Source organism: Chlorocebus sabaeus, chromosome 18 (assembly GCF_047675955.1).
Source record: "Chlorocebus sabaeus isolate Y175 chromosome 18, mChlSab1.0.hap1, whole genome shotgun sequence".
NCBI classification, from domain to species: domain Eukaryota; kingdom Metazoa; phylum Chordata; class Mammalia; order Primates; family Cercopithecidae; genus Chlorocebus; species Chlorocebus sabaeus.
The window spans coordinates 31,727,912-31,747,661 of NC_132921.1; positions in this window are offsets into that span (position 1 = coordinate 31,727,912).

Genomic DNA, 19,750 nt, shown 5'->3' on the forward strand with positions numbered 1-19,750 from the left:
TTTACCTCCTCGACCCCCATTCCTCCTGTTCCAGAGTGCATGTGCCTTAGGAAGAAGACACCTGAATGGTAAAACTCAAGATCTGGATCACCGTGGGCTCCAGCCCCTATGCCTGAGGACCCCTATAGTGGTTTCTACCCTTCACCCATCCCTGAGAAAATAGACCTGGGTAATTTGCAGAGAAAGACACTTGAATCACAGAAAAAGCAAGACAGAAAGATTTACGTGAGCTAGAGAGAGATGGTGGCAAACCCCAGAAAGCACCAAAGGGCAAACCCCAGAGGTCGAGGTCCACTTAGCAACACCACAAGGACAATTAGCAACATACAGTTTAGAGGGAAACAAAGATGGAGTTCTAGTTCCTCCACTCGCCACCTCTATTAGTCAGGGCTCTCCAGAGAAACAGAACAAATATGATATTGTCTTAGTCCGTTTTCTGTTGCTTATAACAGAGTACCTGAAACTGAGTAATTTGTAAAGAGAAAAGATTTATTTCTTATACTTATGGAGGCCAAGAAGTTCAAGTTCTAAGGGCTGCATCTGGTGAGGGCCTTCCTGCTGATGAGGACTCTGCAAGAGTCTTAAGGCAGGGCAGGGCACCACATGGCAAGAGGACTGAGTATGCTAGTTCAGGTCTCTTGGTCTCTCTTCCACTTCTTTTTTTTTATTTTTTTATTTTTTTTATTTTTTATTTTTTTTTACATGGAGCCTCGCTCTGTCACCCAGGCTGGAGTGCAGTGGTGCGATCTTGGCTCACTGTAGCCTCCACCTCCCTGGCCCAAGCAATTCCCCTGCCTCAGCCTCCTGAGTAGCTGGGATTACAGGCGCACACCACCACGCCTACCTAATTTTTTTGTATTTTTAGTAGATATGAGGTTTCACCATGTTGGCCAGACTAGTCTTGAACTCCTGACCTCAGGCAATCTGCCAGCATCAGCCTCCCAAAGTGCTGGGATTACAGACATGAGCCACTGTGCCCGGCCTTCCTCTTCTTATAAAGCTACCAGTCCCATTCCCGTGATAACCCATTAATCTATTAATCCATTAATTTATTAATCCATTCATACATGAATGCCTTAATCACCTCTTAAAGACCCCACCTCTCAATACCAACACATCGGAGAGTAAATGAGTCTTGGAGGGGGCATGAGTTTTGGAGGGGATAAATATTCAGACCATAGCAGATACATAGAGATACATAAGAGAGAATTCATTATAGAAATTGATGTACATGATTATGGAGGCCAAGACATCCCACAATATGCTGTCTGCAAGCTGGAGAACCAGGGAAGCCAGTAGTATAAACTCTCAGTCCAAGGTAAAAGGCCTGAGAACTTGGAGAAACCACTGACGTTAAGTTCCTGGGTCCACAGGCCCACCAATCGGGGAAGCTTTGATGTCCCAGGGCAAGAAAAGATAGATGTCCCAGCTCCAGAAGAGAGCAAATTCACCTTTGCCTTTTTGTTCCATCCCAGCTCTCAGTGGATTGGATGATGTCTGTCCCTAGTGGTGGGGGCAATCTTCTTTCCTCAGTCTACCAATGCAAATGCTAATCTCTTCTGGGAACACCCTCACAGACACACCCAGAAATAATGTTTTACCAGCTATGTGGGTATCCCTTAACTCAGCTAAGTGGACAGCTAAAATTAACCATCACACTACCTATCTGCCCTAGGGAAATTTATCGAACCTCTCTGAGCTAAGTGTTTTGCACTATAAAATCAGGGTCTTATAAAGCCTTAATGAGATCATTTCTGCAAAACACTTAGCACAGTGCTTGATGCATACTACACTCTCAAAAAGGTGGTAGACTATGTCATTGTGGTTGGCTGAACAAAGGACTAGCAGTATTGAGGGTAGATGACCAGAGGGAGATGAAAGTATGGAAATCTAGATGGGGCTGGATGGCAACAGATACCCAAGAGAGTCAGAGGTGAAAACTGGGTCAGTACAATGGAGGCTGGTGGCCAGAGTGAGCAACTGGCTATGGCATTTGCCCATTAGCAGTCTGAGGCAGGTGACTTTAGTAAGGGAGAAGAAACAGCAGGAGCAAAGGATGACAGAAGGAGGTGCAGGGGTTGAGATTCCCTCTGTTCAAGGGAAGTTCTTGCAGAGCAACAAAAAGGGGGAACTCTTGTCCAATCATTCAATAAACATCATTAAAAGGAAAGAAGGCAGGATCCTCCCCGTTGGCAGGAAGCTACTATCATAGCTGGTCTAGGGACAAGCTAGCCCTTTCCTAGGTTCATAAGGCCCAGAGGACATTAAAAATACTGATGGGTTGGGCCAGGAGCAGTGGCTTACGCCTGTAATCCCAGAAATTTGGGAGGCTGAGGCAGGCAGGTCACCTGAGGTCAGGAGTTCGAGACCAGCCTGGCCAACATGACAAAACCCCGTCTCTACTAAAAATACAAAAATTAGCCAGGCATGGTGGCACACACACTCCAGCCTCGGCCACAAAGTGAGACTCCACTTCAAAAAAAAAAAAAAGAAAGAAAAGCCATTTTAATGGCCCTTCTTTTTTTAAAAACTAAATAAAATTATTTGTCTTTCTATTTTCCTCAACATTATCTTTCTCATTGCATGGCTATATACTTATATCAAGTTTTCAACCTGCAAAGAGTCTAGAATTATGTGGATAATATGGCATTTGGGAGAGAAAAATACTAGTAAGACCTAGGAAAAAACCCACATCAGGGAAGGCAGTGATCAGTATTCTATGAAAATAGGATCTAGAAAAACATCCATGCAATGCCACCAAATCAGGTGTTGGCACGAGAAGAGGAAGTCTAGCCAATGTTGTTCCTGATTACAAATATACTCCCTAGTCTGATGAGGACCAAAAGTAACAAGAAACATTAAGATGATCAGCCTCATTTTCAGTGATTAGTTTTCCCATGAGAGTCAACCTTCCAGAAGCACCTGGCCCATCACAACAAACAGTCGCTTAGGGCCTTGAATACCGGTAGAGGCAGGTTACCTGGGAGTAGCTGCTGTCTCCATTCCTCTCATTTACAACATTGCCGGAAAATGGGGATTCTTTAAAGAAAAAGTTAAAATGGGAAGAGATGAGACAGCATGACTTATTTTCAGGCCTCAGTCTACTGCTTTTCTCTTGCCACCTCTTCCCTCAAGAACTAGTCCACTGCCAACATTTTGCCTGTCACTTCTAGGCTATTGACTCTTATAGTCAAATCCTGTCTTCTTTCCTGCCTAGGATATGTTTCTCCATGAATTGCACTCTTATCTTAAGATGAATGTTTTCTTAAAAAACAATTATCTTCTTCCAAAATGGCTTCCTCACCAGGCTTCCTGTGCCCATCAATTTTTATTATTTTTCTCTCCCTCTTTTCCCAATCACGTAGGCTCCTAACACTGGAGTCTGAACAATCACAAGAGCCATCTACACGATCTTTCTGCCTCTGGTCCTGCCCACCCTTTAATGAATCCTGCATACAACAGCCAGATTTATCCTCCTAAACATGACCTTCATCATCCTCTCTACTCAAAAACCTTCACTGGCTTTCTAATGGCCTGTAGAATAGTCTAAAATACTTGTGGGACATTAAAGGTGTACTATAAGTTGTGCTCCTCCTCCTCCGATCCTATTTCTCACTGTCTCTTTACAGCAGTGTTTCTCAACCTCAGCTGGACATTTTGAACCTGATAATCACGGACATTTTGGACCTGACGATTTATTGTCGGCGGCTCTCAGGCATGTGGTAGAACTTTCGGCAGCATCCCTGGCCTCTACTCACTACATGCCAGTAGCACCCCCGTACCCCAATTATGACAAACAAAAATGTCTTCCGACATTGCCAAATGTCCCCTCTGGGGGACAAAATCACCCCAGCTGAGAGCCACCACTCTATAGGAAAGTCAACTCTGTTCTTCCACCCCCAAAATAATAAAAACAGACATTCATTCATTCCTTCCTTTGTAGATGTATGATTGTGCCTCTTGCTTTGCCGTATTACTTATCCTACTAGAAGGCTTTAAAAAGCTTAAAACCCTTGCAAGAATAGAGATCTTAAGTATCAGAGAGATAAAGACCAAACAGATCTCTAACTCTGATACACAAAGCCCTCCAGCATCTGGCCCCGGGCTTGTCTCTTCCCCGGCATCTTCCACCAGCTCACCCTCACTGTCTTTACTCCATGCAAAAAGTTTCCCTGGAAAACACCAGTTTCTCAGCTTCAAGCCTCCTGCAGTTTACTCCCTCTGCCTCTCTTCACAGCTCAGGGGCCACAGATTCTCTTAATCTGGGCCTCAGGGTCCTGAGTACCTGCTCTGTCTGCACAGCCTGTGGCCCTGTGCACACCTCTGTCAATATCCTTAGCACACTGTATTGGCATGTACATCTATTTCCCTGACTCCGCAACTAGACTATGAGCAATTTAAGGGTTAACTCTGTGTAATACTTATCATTGTTTCTACAAAGCCAAGCACAATGCCCTGACATGTAGTCAAAATAAAGATAGTTCACATGTATTGAGTGATAACCGTATTGAGTGTTGTTCAAACCACTTAGCATGTTTTTATTCACTCAATTAGTCTTCAAAAAACCCATAAAATATACATGCCATTATCCCCATTTTACAGATGAGAAAACTGGAGCTCATACTAGAAAATAAACCTAAATAGGCTGGTTTCAAAACCTATACTTTTAATCCACCATACTAATAGATAACTAATGAATTTTTTTCTTGAATGAATGAATGATACTACATCTCAGTGCGAATATCAATATATACCAGGCTTTGTATCAGTCAGGGTTCTCCAGAGAGAATCCTGGAATTCAAGACCAGCCTGGGCAACAAAGCAAGACCTATCACTAGAAAAAAATAATAATAACCTTTTTTTAATTAGCAGACACAGTAGCATACACCTGTAGTCCTGGCTACTCAGGAGGCTGAGGCAGGAGGATTGCTTGAGCCTGTGTTTCATACATACGCTTTTGAGTCTGTTCTCCAGAAGAACACTGACTTAGATTTTTTTTTTTTTTTTTTTTTTTTTTGGAGACAGAGTCTCACTCTGTCATTCAGGCTACAGTGCAGTGGCGTGATCTCGGCTCACTGCCATCTTCATCTCCTGGGTTCAAGAAATTCTCCTGTCTCAGCCTCCTAAGTAGCTGGGATTACAGGTGTGATCCACCACACCCAGTTAATTTTTGTATTTTTAGTAGAGACGGAGTTTTCCCATGTTGGTCAGGCTGGTCTCATAATCCGGACCTCAAATGATCCACCCACTTCAGCCTCCCGAAGTACTGGGATTACAGGTGTGAGCCACCGTGCCGGGCCTGACTGACAATATTTTTAGATATATATAGAGAGAGAGAGATATTTATCTTAAGGAATTGGCTCTTGCGATTGTTGGGGCTGGCAAGTCGAAAATCTGCAAGGCAGGCCAACAGGCTAGAGTCCCAGGGAAGACTTGATATCACAGTCTTGAGTCTGAAGACAGTCTGGACACAGAATGCCTTCCTCCTCGAGGGTTCTTTTCTCTGAAAGCCTGCAACTGATTGAATGAGGCCCACCCACATTATAGAAGGTAATCTGCTCAACACAAAGCCTACTGATTTACATGTTAATCACGTCTCTAAAATACATTCACAGCAACATCTAGACTAGTGTTTTACCAAACAACTGGGTATCATAATCTGGTCAAATTGACACATAAAATTAACAGGCTTACCACAGATGGGCAAATCTGGGGCAAATGAGAACTGGTCTATTCCACAGCAATCATCCCTCCCCCGGGCTCAATGGTAATAATTATCTATTCTACTCATTTGAGGTTTATTATACATTGACTTGCTTTATTGTTTGTTTTTGATTTCCGTTTGTCTTGTCTCACCAACTAGACTAAAATCTCTTTCAGGCAAGGAGCATGTCTTCTAATTCTGTAGAATCACAATGGAGATAAGCACACAGCAGGTACTCACAATGTGTTAGATAAAAGAATAAGTTTGAAGAATGATGATAAAAATAAATAAGCTAAGAAAACCCTCTGGATAGATAAATCAATAGTGTTAACCTCACTGCACTAAGTGAACAAGGTTTGATCAACTGGCAGAGACCCCTTCTTTTAAACACAAAAGTAAACATCTTCATCTTCTGCCCTGTCGAGTTTAAGTTTCTACTCCCTAGAACCACTTAAGGCTTTGAACATTGTCAAAGGGGTGTTTCTATTTGGAGGATCTGAGAGTGGAAGCCATGTTGGATGGAGGAGAGAACTCTAAGGTGGTTTGAGACCCAGAAGGTGTCAACAAACTAGGAAGAGTGATGGAGATTGTGGAAAGTAGGGTCTCTAACCAGAGGGTTGATGACTCCCCTGGAATGAGAATATTTTTAGATATGCATGATGAATTAATAGAACATTTAAGTTCAAGGAATGGCAAACAGGAGCAGTATCCTCCTTGCCAGACCTCCAAGTCCAAGACTCTGCCCAGCTCTTCCTGACCCTCCAGTCACGTTTAGTGGCCCCTCTCCACTGTTTTTTCTGTCCATTTATATTTTATATGTATCACCTTCACACTGTATTATAATTATGTGTTTGTTTGTCTGAATCCCTTACTAGACTATAAATGTCTAGAAAACGAAGACCACCCCGTTCATCTTCATATCTCCTAACACCTTGAACAATGACCGGCACACACTTGGTATTTAACATGTGTTTGTAAAAAGGAGAAGGGTTGGAAGTAAGAGCAGAACAGGGACCCAAGCAGCAAGAGAACCAACTCAGGGAAACAGTGGAGTGACACAGAGGGCACTGGACACATGGAATCTGATTTTGATTCTCCTTTGAGAATGAAAGTGAACAGGGAACTTGAACTTCCTGGACCTCAGTTTTATTGCCTAGAAGATAAGGCTTTTATAGTGTTAGAATTGTATGAGCATCCAAGAAGGGAAATACATAGCTTAGGATTTAGGTGTTTAAAAAAAATGCATGTACAAAAAATAAAGCTAAATCCAAGGCATAGATCTGATTACTTCAAAGGAAAGAAAGAGGGAAAGGAAGGAAGTCACAGCAATGTTAATTCAAACTGTCATTAACTAAAATTTGGATTGGGTGCAATGGCTCACACTTGTAATACCGGCACTTTGGGAAGCTGAGTTGGTGGGATCACTTGAGGTCAGGAGTTTGAGATCACCCTGGCCAACATGGTGAAACCCCATCTCTACTAAAAATACAAAGTTAGCCAGGCGTGGCAGTTTGGCACCTATAATCCCAGCTACTCTGGAGGCTGAGGCATGAGAATCACTTGAACCCAGAAGGTGGAGGTTGCAGTGAGCCAAGATGGTGCCACTGCAACACTGTGAGACTCGTCTGAAAGAAAGAAAGAAAGAAAGAAAGAAAGAAAGAAAGAAAGAAAGAAAGAAAGAAAGAGGTAAGGAGGGAGGGAGAGGAAGGGAGACAGAGAGAGTGAGAGAGAAAGAAAGAAAGAAAAAGAAAGAAAGAGAAAGAAAGAGAGAAAGAGAGAAAAGAAAGAAAGAAAGAAAGAAAGAAAGAAAGAAAGAAAGAAAGAAAGAAAGAAAGAAAGAAAGAAAGAAAGAAAGAAAGAAAAGAAAGAAAGAGAGGAGGAAGGAAGGAAGGAAGGAAGGAAGGAAGGAAGGAAGGAAGGAAGGAAAGAAAGAAAGAAAGAAAGAAAGAAAGAAAGAAAGAAAGAAAGAAAGAAAGAAAGAAAGAAAGAAAAGAAAAGAAAGAAAGGAAGGAATGAATGAATTTGGTTAGAAAGAATATATGGTGTGATTTGTTCTTAATAATTTCCTGAGTTAATTAATTCTAACTTAATTTTGAGTATGTAAAGGCAAAATAATATAGCTATGTTTATAATACTGAACATAACAAATTAGAAAATTTGAAGACCCAGAGATTACAACCATGAAAATACATAAGTAACCATACTTTATGTATGTATGTATGTATGAATTTACTGTTAGAGATCAGGTCTTGCTTTGTTACCCAGGCTAGGCTGGAGTGCACTGGCACCACCATAGCTCACTGCAGCCTCAAACCCATGGGCTCAAGCAATCCTCCTGCTTCAGCTTCCCAAGTAGCTAGAACTACAGAAGCATGCTACATGCCTAGCTATTTTTTTTTTTTTTTTTTTTTTTTGGTAGTGATAGGGTCTTCCTGTGTTGCCCAGACTGGTCTCAAACTCCTGGATTCTGGCAATCCTACTGCTTTGGCCTCCCAAAGTGCTGGTATTACAGGCATGAGCCACCAATCCCAACCAGTAGCCAAGCCACATTTTAAAGAAAAATAAAGTCAAAGCTATTTGAAGTATTCCAGAGTATTTTTTCAAATGTATGGCAGGGGGAATGTTCTAAATTATATTTTAAAGCTAGCATAACAGTGATAACAAAGCTAAACAAAGATGTCATGACAAAACTTTACACCAATCTCACTTTCAGTATCAATTCAAAAACTTAAATACAATAAATACAATAGCGAACAAAACCAGGCAGCTCATAAAAGAATAATAGGCCATGACTAAATGGGGTTTATTGCAGAAATGCAAGGCTATTTTTCTATTAGGAAATGTAATATATAATTTACCATGTCTGGCAATGAAAAGAGAAAACAGCCATATGATTATTTCCATGACTGCTGAAAAGAGATATGATATTTAATAAAATTGCAGTGTTTATTCTAAATAAAAGCTGTTACTAAATAGTTTATTTTATTTTTTATGTATTTATTTATTTTTGAGACAGGGTCTCCCTCTGTCACCCAGGGTGGAGTGCAGTGGCACGATCTCTGCTCACTGCAACCTCCACCTCCTGGGTTCAAGGGATTCTCGTGACTCAGCCTCCCAAGTAGCTGGGACTATAGGTGCCCACCACCATGCGTGGCTAATTTTTGTTTAGTAGAGATGAGGTTTCACCATATTGGCCAGTCTGGTTTCAAATTCCTGGCCTCATGTGATCCACCTGTCTTGCCTTCCCAAAGTGCTGGAATTATAGGTGTGAGCCACCGCACCAGGCCAAAAATAGTTTCTTTAATTCAATTAAACAGAAATTTATTAAACAATTACTGTATGCCAGGGAGAGTTCTAGGCACTTGGGCTATGGCAGTGAATAAAATAGACAAATATCCCTGTCCTCTTGAGGCTTATATTTTAGTGCTAGACACACACAATAAACAATGTGTCATGATTAAATAAATTGTAAGAAGACAATAAGCCATATGGAAAATAAAGTAGAATGGATAGGAAAATGAGGAGAGCTCAGAGTGGGAGGCAAGAGTCATTTTAAATTGAGTGGTCAGGCCGGGCACAGTGGCTCACACCTGTAATCCCAGCACTTTGGGAGGCCGAGGCTGGTGGATCACCTGAGGCGGGGAGTTCGAGGTCAGCCTAACCAACATGGCAAAACCCCATCTCTACTAAAAATATCAAAAAAAATTAACTGGGCATGGTGGCAGGCACCTGTAATCCCAGCTACTCAGGAGGCTGATGCATGAGAATTGCTTGAATCCGGGAGGTGGAGTTGCAGTGAGCCGAGATCATGCCATTGCACTCCAGCCTGGGCGACAAGAGCAAAACTCCATCTAAAAAATAAAATAAAATAAAATAAAAATAAATTGGGTGGTCAGGGTAGGCTCAATGAGAAGGTGGCATTCAGCAGATAGTTGAAGGAGATGAGGGAATGAACCAGACAGATTCCTGGGGGAAGAGTTTTTCTGAGCATAAAGAACATGCCAGTTAAGTTGAAGAAACAGTAAGGAGGTCAGTGTGGCTGGAGTTTATTTTAGTACAAGGAGTGAGGTCGGGTGTAATGTTTGAAGTTATGACAATGACATGTTCACAGAACTACATCAAAAGACAGAAAGGATAGCATCTTGTACCATGTTTCTTCTTATCAGGGAGGAAAGTATGTCCTGAAGCTCTATAGCAGACTTCATTAAACTGTCAATTCTCCCTTAAATTCATCTATACATTTGATGCAATCTCATGTATTAAAACCAACAGAAATTTTTTAATGCATAAGCTGATTTCTCAAGTTTATATAGGAGAGAAAAAAGAAAAAATAAAGACAAAAACTCCAAAATTGAAGGATAAATAAGGGAAATACAACTTATCTGCTAGTAAAATAACTAGACAGTCATCTGAAAGAAAATAAAGTTGAATCTCTACCTCACATCTTAAACTAAAATAAATTCCAGATTGGCCAAAGAGGGAAAAGACTTTACAGAAAACATTGAATAGAAGACTAACTTTTCACTGTAAACTTTCTGTCATTTAAATTGCATAGTGCATGCATTATGTATTTAAAAATCATTGTATTTAAAACATACTCAGATTCTTACATACGCAATATAGTGTACTAGAAAGTCACAGACCTGAGAATCTAGTGGTGTTTTCTAGTCCTAAATTTGCACTAATAAAATTACAACCTTGGACAAGTCATCTTCTTTTCATCGCTAAAGTGTATTAGGTCAGACGAATTCCTGTGTCTTTGAGCTCTAAAACTCTCTAACAGTTTAAATTTAAGCTTATAAACTGACTTATGAGTACTTTTTCTACTGTAACTGGTTTTAATGGTTTTCCTAGTAAACAACAGATGCTTTATTATAAAATGTAGCTTCAAACATTATTCAGTGCCCACTCCAGTCACACCATTACCACTGAATGAAGACAGCATGCAAAATGCATTTTAGGGCTCAGCCGGGAGTTTCTGGGCTGTCAATGGTGGAGGTAGCTGGTCCTCTCTTATACTATACAAATAGATAAAGAAAGAATTGCCTCATGGGATTGAATGCCTTGGGTGGTAAGGCCTGTGACTCATACCAGAGATTTCCAAAGGGATTCTACTGTCTGTAGCCAATCAGCTGTCCATGATTCAGAGGCGCATTGTCTGGTTTGAGGCTTATTTGGATCTTTGACTTTTTTCTGTGCCCCACCTTTTGGCTATCCTACAAAATACCTCCACCAAAAAAGGCAAAGAATAAAAACATAAATCAATCGACTACTTGTTAACAACTTTACCAAAATAATAGCAATTGTTAGCTACTATAGCCAACAGGCAAATAATTTTATGTATTTTAAGAAACTTAAAAACTGAAAAGCATCTTAGCTATCATCTAGTCTAAACCACACATTTTACAGATGAGAAAAGTGAGGTTTAGTGAGGTGAAAATGACTTGCTTAAGATACACAGCCAGTTCCTGGAAAATCCAACCCCAAAAAATTCATGTGTTCTAGCACCTGGTCTGAAGCTGTTTCCACCTGTCATCTTTCATCCTTAAATTATTTTCAAAACTGTGCTGATATGCTTGTGTCCGAATATCATCAGCCTAATAAAAGTATGTATTTTTTTCCCAATATTGGTTTGGCTTCATCTGCTGTATCTGTACTCTGATATTCTTTAGACCTATGACCTTGGGAGTAGAGCTTCTAAGCAGAAAACTGAGGGAGGAGACTGAAATCTAAGAAAATCTAAATGCCAGTTTAGAACTGCCCTGGAGGACATATTTCTTACCCAGCCCTCCCTGCCACCGTCAGTTTCCAGTCACTTCCCCAGGAACACTTGTCATCAGACACTTTTTTTTTTTTTTTTTTTTTTGTGGTAACCTTCTGTCCCTCCCTTTCCACTCCTATCTGCAGCCAAAATGATTCTTAGAGTTTATCTCAGACACATGCCCAACTTAATTCTACCCAGGAAAGAGCTGTTAGCAAATTTCCTTGGGGGTTTGTATTTCCCATTAATTTAAGTAGGTCATTGCACTAAAGGAAGTACAAAGATGGAATGAATGAGAATAAGCTGCTGGATGGGGCTTGTGTGAGATCTGTGAAAATGGAGGGAAGATGGGCAGAGTGACAGGGTGAGGCCAGCGAGGGAAGTCCCCTTGGGAGCTTTCAGATGACTCAGACCTCACAGCCTTACTAGTCAGAGAGGCTGACAGAGTCAGACAGAGTCAATGTTTAAGGGTCCCTAATCCTAGCAATGTGGAGTCACTGTCCTGCCTGTGTCTATACATATTTCTTCTCAAAGAAAGGAGGGCTCCGAAGAGCACAAGAGACAAGCTATATAGGAGGATGCCATTTTGCAAGTTGAGAAGAGGTGCTTGGGGCTGAAATGGTGGAGGTGGATGACCTGTAATGCAGAGGTCTTATTAACATAGTTCACCTGCTTCCAACAAAAACCAAATGATCGCTTTCTCACCAAGCTGCCCAATCTCCCTTTGAAAAGTCCATTCTGGTAAGTAGAGACCTACAGGCCACAAAATAAACATCCCCGGTTGGATGCAGGGTCTTGGGTAAGACACTTTGTGGGGTTAGGCTGAGTAACACCAGAGTAAAATGATAAGGATTACCTTTCAGGGAGAAGGAGGGAGGAGTCACCAGGGGGACGAAACATTGTGGGAAAGTGAACATTGCTGACAGGCACAACCCTGGCATATTCTTACATGAGTGCCCTGAGACTCTCTGACATAGATGGCCCTAACCTTCTCTCAAAACCTCCTAGAAGTCTACTTCCTGCCAAGTGCAGCAAAGCCTACCCCACCACCCCCAGCACACACCCCACCTCATCACAGGATATGGCCCGGTTTGCCATTGCTTAGCCACGGCAACTCTACCTACCAGGCTATAGGTATTTTACCTGTGAAGAGATAGAAATAAGTTGTCTCATTAAACGGGGGTTTGACACTGTTGCCACTAAAATTTTGACTCTTAAGATATATAGTGGAATCGCCATACTGTTTTCCATAATGGTTGAACTAGTTTACAATCCCGCCAACAGTGTAAAAGTGTTCCTATTTCTCCACATCCTCTCCAGCACCTGTTGTTTCCTGACTGTTTAATGATCGCCATTCTAACTGGTATGAGATGGTATCTCATTGTGGTTTTGATTTGCGTTTCTCTGATGGCCAGTGATGATGAGCATTTTTTCATGTGTCTGTTGGCTGTATGAATGTCTTCTTTTGAGAAATGTCTGTTCATATCCTTTGCCCACTTTTTGATGGGGTTGTTTGTCTTTTTCTTGTAAATTTGTTTGAGTTCTTTGTAGGTTCTGGATATTAGCCCTTTGTCAGATGAGTAGATTGCAAAAATTTTCTCCCATTCTGTAGGTTGCCTGTTCACTCTGATGGTAGTTTCTTTTGCTGTACAGAAGCTCTTTAGTTTAATGAGATCCCAGTATGGCGATTCCTCAAGGATCTAGAACTAGATGTACCATATGACCCAGCCATCCCATTACTGGGTATATACCCAAAGGATTATAAATCATGCTGCTATAAAGACACATGCACATGTATGTTTATTGTGGCACTATTCACAATAGCAAAGACTTGGAATCAACCCAAATGTCCATCAGTGACAGACTGGATTAAGAAAATGTGGCACATATACACCATGGAATACTATGCAGCCATAAAAAAGGATGAGTTTGTGTCCTTTGTAGGGACACGGATGCAGCTGGAAACCATCATTCTTAGCAAACTATCACAAGAACAGAAAACCAAACACCGCATGTTCTCACTCATAGATGGGAACTGAACAATGAGATCACTTGGACTCGGGAAGGGGAACATCACACACCGGGGCCTATCATGGGGAGGGGGGAGGGGGGAGGGATTGCACTGGGAGTTATACCTGATGTAAATGACGAGTTGATGGGTGCTGACGAGTTGATGGGTGCAGCACAGCAACATAGCACAAGTATACATATGTAACAAACCTGCACTTTATGCACATGTACCCTAGAACTTAAAGTATAATAATAATAAAAAATAAAAAATAAAAAATAAAAAAAGATATATAGTGACACAGGCTACAGATCTATTGATAAGGCAAGTTTACTCCCTAAGACTCCTCTGCTCTGTGGTACACACACATCCAGGCATTCACTCATGTATTAAATAATTGTGCAGTGTTTATTAACCAATAGGCAGTATAAGCAGGAATATACAAGGGTGAGAAAACTGTCCTCCTGAACCTCATACTGCAGTCAGGAGAAGCACTGTCCCAGAGAAATAACAATGTGAGTCATACATGTAATTTTTTTTCTTTTTTTGAGATGGTGTCTTGCTCTCTTGCCCAGGCTAGAGGGCAGTGCCATGATTTTCGCTCACTGCGACCTCCACCTCCCGGGTCTGCGACCTCCACCTCCCAGGTTCAAGCGATTCTCATGCCTCAGCCTCCCAAGTAGCTGGGATTACAAGCGCATACCACTACGACTGGCTAATTTTTTGTATAGTAGAGACAAGGTTTCACCATGTTGGCCAGGCTGGTCTCAAACTCCTGACCTCAGGTCATCCACCCACCTTGGTCTCCCAAAGTGCTGGGATTACAGGCATGGGCCACCACACCTTGTCCATAATGTTAAATTTTCTGGTAGCCAAGTTAATTTTATTTTATTTTTTATTTATTTATTGTTGAGACAGAGTCTTGCTATGTCACCCAGGCTGGAGGGCAGTGGCATGATCTCAGTTCACTTCAACCTCCACCTCCCAGGTTCAAGCGATTCTCAAGCCTCGGCCTCCCAAGTAGCTGGGCTTACAGGCGCCCACCACTACACCTGACTAATTTTTGTATTTTTAGGAGAGACAGGTTTTCACCATGTTAGCCAGGCTGGTCTCAAACTCCCGGCCTCATGTGATCCACCCTCCTCAGCCTGCCAAAGTGCTAGGATTATAGGCATGAGCCACTGCACCCAGCTGAGTAGCCATGTTTTGAAAGGGTAGAAAGAAACAAGTGAAATTGATCCTAACAATATATTTTAGTTAATACAATAGACCCATATTATTATTGTGTGAACATGTAATCAATATTTTAAAGTTATTAATGAGACAAATTGCATTCTTTTTTGTACTGAGTCTTTGAAATTCAGGGTATATTTAATATTTTTACTTACAGTCTATGACAGTTACTAGTAGGTGTCAACTTGACTGGATTGAAGGATGGCTGGATGGCTGGATGGCTAGGGAAGCATTATTCCTGGGCGTGTCTGTAGGGGTGTTGCCAGAGGAGACTGACATTTGAATCCATGGACTGGGAGAGGAAGACCCATCCTCAATGTAGGCGGGCATCATCCAATCGGCTGTCAGTGCATCTGGAACAAAGCAGGGCCAAGTAGCAGCACTCAACCGTCAAAGCAAAGGTGGGCATAGTTAGTAATGGTCAGCAGAGGCAAAGCGGCAATCAGAATAGTCTGACACCTGTAGAGCTCTAGGATTGGCTAATTAGTCATGGTGTTCCTAGAAGTGAAATCAACAGGAAACCTACTGCCTTCCTACTTGATCTACATAAGCAGAAAACTTCCAGGTCAAGTGAGCAAAAGTCTAATTTGAATTATAAAAACAGAGAATCATGGCCCTTCAATCAATTTCCAGACTGGAGCCAGTTTACAGACCCAAAACCCCTTGAATGAAGGGGAGGTTGGGTCCTCTCGAGGAAGGACCCCACTACACTACTGAAATTTCATACTGTTAATCATTCTCCCAAACTTCCTCAAGGATATCTCTGGCCTTTTAGCAGGGTAACTATGCATGGAGGAAAGGAAATTAGTCAGAACTTTTGGGGACTACTGGACACTGTCTCTGAGCTGACACTGATTCCAAATATCTGACCCAAAATATCCTTGTGGCCCTCCAGATGGAGTAGGAGCTTATAGATATCAGGTAATTAATGGAGTTTTATCTCAGGTCTGACTTACAGTGGGTCCAATGGGTCCCTGGACCCATCCTGTGGTCATTTCTCCAGTGCCAGAATGCATAATCAGAATAGACACACTTAACAGCTGTCAGGGACCCCACATTGGTTTCCTGGCCTGTGGGGTGAGGACTACAATGGTGGGAAAGGCCAAATGGAAGCCATTAGAACTGTCTATATCTATAAAAACAGTAAATAAGAAACAATATTGCATCCCTAGAGAAATTGCAGAGATTACTGCCACCATCCAGGACTTGAAAGATACAGGGGTGGTGATTCCCACCACATCTCCATTCAGCTTTCCTATTTGGCCTGTGCAGAAGACATATTGGAGAATGATGGTAGATTATCATTAGCTTAACCAAGTGGTAATTCCAGCTGTTGTACTAGATGTGGTTTCATTGCTTGAGCAAATTAAAACATCTCCTGTTACCTGGTATGCAGCTATTGATCTGGCAAATGCCTTTATCTCCATCCCAGTCCATAAGCCCCACCCAGCAGCAATTCGCCTTCATCTGGCAAGGCCAGCAATACACCTTCACTGTCCTACCTCAGGGATATCTCAACTCTCCAGCTTTGTGTCATAATCTTGTTTGCAAGGATCTTGATCGCTTTTCCCTTCCACAAGATACCACACTGGTCCATTACATTGAAGACATTAGGCTCATTGGACCCAGTGAGTGAGAAGTAGCAAGTACTCTGGACTTACTGTGAGACATTTGCATGTCTGGGGATGAGAAATAAACCTGACTAAAATTCAGGGGCCTTCTACCTCAAAGTTTCTAGGGATCCAATGGTGTGGGCCCCGTCGAGATATTCCATCTAACTGAAGGATAAGTTGTTGCATCTGGCCCTTCCTACAACCAAGAAAGAGGCTGATATTGTTTGCCCATGTCCCCACCCAAATCTCACCTTGAATTGTAATAATCCCCATGAGTCAATGGTGGGGCCAGACACAGATAATTGAATCATGTGGGCAGCTTCTCCCGGACTGTTCTCGTGGTAGTGAATAAGTCTCATGAGATCTGATGATTTTCTAAATGGGAGTTCCGCTGCATATATTCTCTTGTCTGCCATCCTGTAAGACATGACTTTGCTCCTCACTTGCCTTCCACCATGATTGTGAGGCCTCCTCAGCCAGGTGGAACTGTGAGTCAATTAAACTTCTTTCCTTTATAAATTACCCAGCCTTGGGTATGCCTTCATTAGCAGCAAGAGAACAGACTAACACCTAGTTAGCCTATTTGGATTTCCAAGGCAACACATTCCTCATTCGGGTATGTTACTTTGGCCCATTTATTGAGTGACCCGAAAGGCTGCTAATTTTGAGTGGGACCCAGGACAGCATAAGACTCTGCAACAAATCCAGGCTGCTGTGAAAGCTGCTCTGCCACTTAGGCCATGTGATCCAGCAGATCCAGCGGTACCTGAGGTGTCACTGGCTCCACATAGAGATGCTGTCTGGAGCCTTTGGCAGGCCCTCCTAGGTGAATTACAGCAGAGGCCTCTAGGATTTTGAAGCATGGCCTTACCATCTTTTGCAGGTAGCTAGTCTCCTTTTGAAAGATAGCTCTTGGCCTGCTACTGGGCCTTGGTGAGAACTGAACATTTGACTATGAGTCACCAAGTTATCAGGCAATCTGAGCTGCCTGTCATGACCTGGGTGCTTTCTGATCCATTTAGCCATGAAGTTGGGCCTGCACAGCAGCATTCCATCACCAAATGGAAGTGGAATATATGTCAATGGGCTCAAGCAGGTCCTGATGGCACAAGTAACTTACATGAAGAAGTGGCCCAAATGCCACAGTCCTCCCTCCTGCTACCCATCCTTCTCTCTCCCAAGCTGTACCTATGGCTTTATGGGGAGCTCCCCATGATCAGTTGGCAGAGGAAGAGAAGAGAAGATGGTTTACAGATGGTTCTGCATGATACCACCTGAAAGTGGACAGCTGCAGCACTATAGCCCCTTTCTGGAACATCCCTGAAAGACAGTGATGAAGGGACATCTTCCCAGTGGGCAGAACTTCTAAAAATGCACCTGGTTGTGCACTTTGCATGGAAGGAGAAATGGCCAAATGTGCATTTACATAATGATTAATGCACTGTAGCCAATGGTTTGGCTGGATTGTCAGGGACTTGGAAGGATCATGATTAGAAAACTGATGACGAATGTGGGGAAGAGGTATGTTAATGGACCTTTCTGAGTGATCAAAAACTGAAGATATTTGTGTCACACATAAATGTTCACTAAAAGGTGCCCTCAGCAGAGGAAGATTTTAATAATCAAGTGGATAGGATGACCCATTCTGTGGACACCACTCAGCCTCTTTCCTGAGCCATCCCTGTTATCGCCCAATAGGCTCATAAACAAAGTGGCCACAGTGGCAGTGACCGACATTGGCTCCGTATGGGCTCAGCACATGAACTTACACTCACCAAGGCTGACGGGGCTACGGCCACTGCTGAGTGCCCAATCGTCAGCAGCAGAGACCAACACTGAGCCCTCGATATGGCACCATTCCACAGGGTGATCATCCAGCTACCTGGTGGCAGGTTGATTATACTGGACCACTTCCATCATGGAAGGGGCAGTGGTTTCTCCTTATTGAAATAGATTCTTACCTCTGATATGGATTTGCCTTTCCTGCACACAATGCTTCTGCTAAGCCTGGACTCATAGGATGCCTTACCCACAGCCATGGTATCCCACACAGCATTGCTTCTGACCAAGGAACTCACTTCGCAGCCAACGAAGTACAGCGATGGGCTCACACTCATTTCATTCACTGGTTTTACCATATTCCCCAACATCCTGAAGCAGCTGGCTTGATAGAACAGTAGAATGGCCTTTTGAAGTTGCAATTATAATGCCAACTGGGTGACAATACTTTGCAGGACCAGGGCAAAGTTCTCCAGAAGGCGGTATATGCTCTGAATCTGTATTCAGTGTATGGTACTGCTTCTCCCATAGCCAGGATTCATGGGTCCAGGAACCAAGGGGTGAAAGTAGAAATGGTACCACTCATCATCATCCCTAGTCACCCACTAGCAAAATTTTTGCTTCCTGTTCCTGTGACATTATGTTCTGCTGCCTAGAGGTCTTAGTTCCAGGGGAAGAATGCTGCCACCAGGAGACACAATACAATTTTGTCCAACTGGAAGTTAACACTGCCACTGGCTACTTTAGGCTCCTCATGCCTCTGAGTCAACAGGTTAAGAAGAGAATTATACAGTCTTGGCTGGGGTGATTGACTCATACTGTCAGGATGAAATCAGAGGACAACTCCACAATGGAGATAAGGAAGAAAGTCTGGAATTTAGGAGATCCCTTAGGGTGTCTCTTAGTATCACCCTGCCCTATAATTAAAGTCAATGGGAAACTACAACAACCCAATCCTGGCAAGACTACAAATGGCCCAGACCTTTCAGAAATGAAGGCTTGGGTCACTCCACCAGGTTAAAAACCATGACCAGCTGAGGTGCTTGCTGAAGGCAAAGGAAATACAGAATGGGTAGTAAAAGAAGGTAGTTTTCAATACCAGCTACCACCATGTGACTAGTTATAGAAATGAAGACTATAATTGTTATGAGTATTTCCTTCTTACTTTGATAAAAGTAAATTTGTGCATATATACAGCTGTATTAAGCAGATATCTGTTTTATATTTCCTTTCTTATTCCTTTATCATATAACATAAGATTTATTGACTTCATGTCAGCATTTAAGTGTTAATTCTATGTAATAGTACTTAAGTTAAGCATTACTGATTGTACAAAGGATAGTTGTATTGTGTTAGGCATACTTATGACCTTATTGTGATCTTTATTGGAGATAAGTACGATTTAAGGATATATGTATGGGTGCCATGTTGACAAGGGGTAGACTTGTGATGGTTAATATAGGTGTCAACTTGACTGCATTGAGGGATGCCTAGATGGCTGGGGAAGCATTGTTCCTCGGTGTGTCTGTAGGGGTGTCGCCAGAGGAGACTGACATTTGAGTCAGAGGACTGGGAAAGGCAGATCCACCCTCAATGTGGGTGGGCACCATCCAATTGGCTGCCAGCATGACCAGAACAAAGCAGGTGGAAGA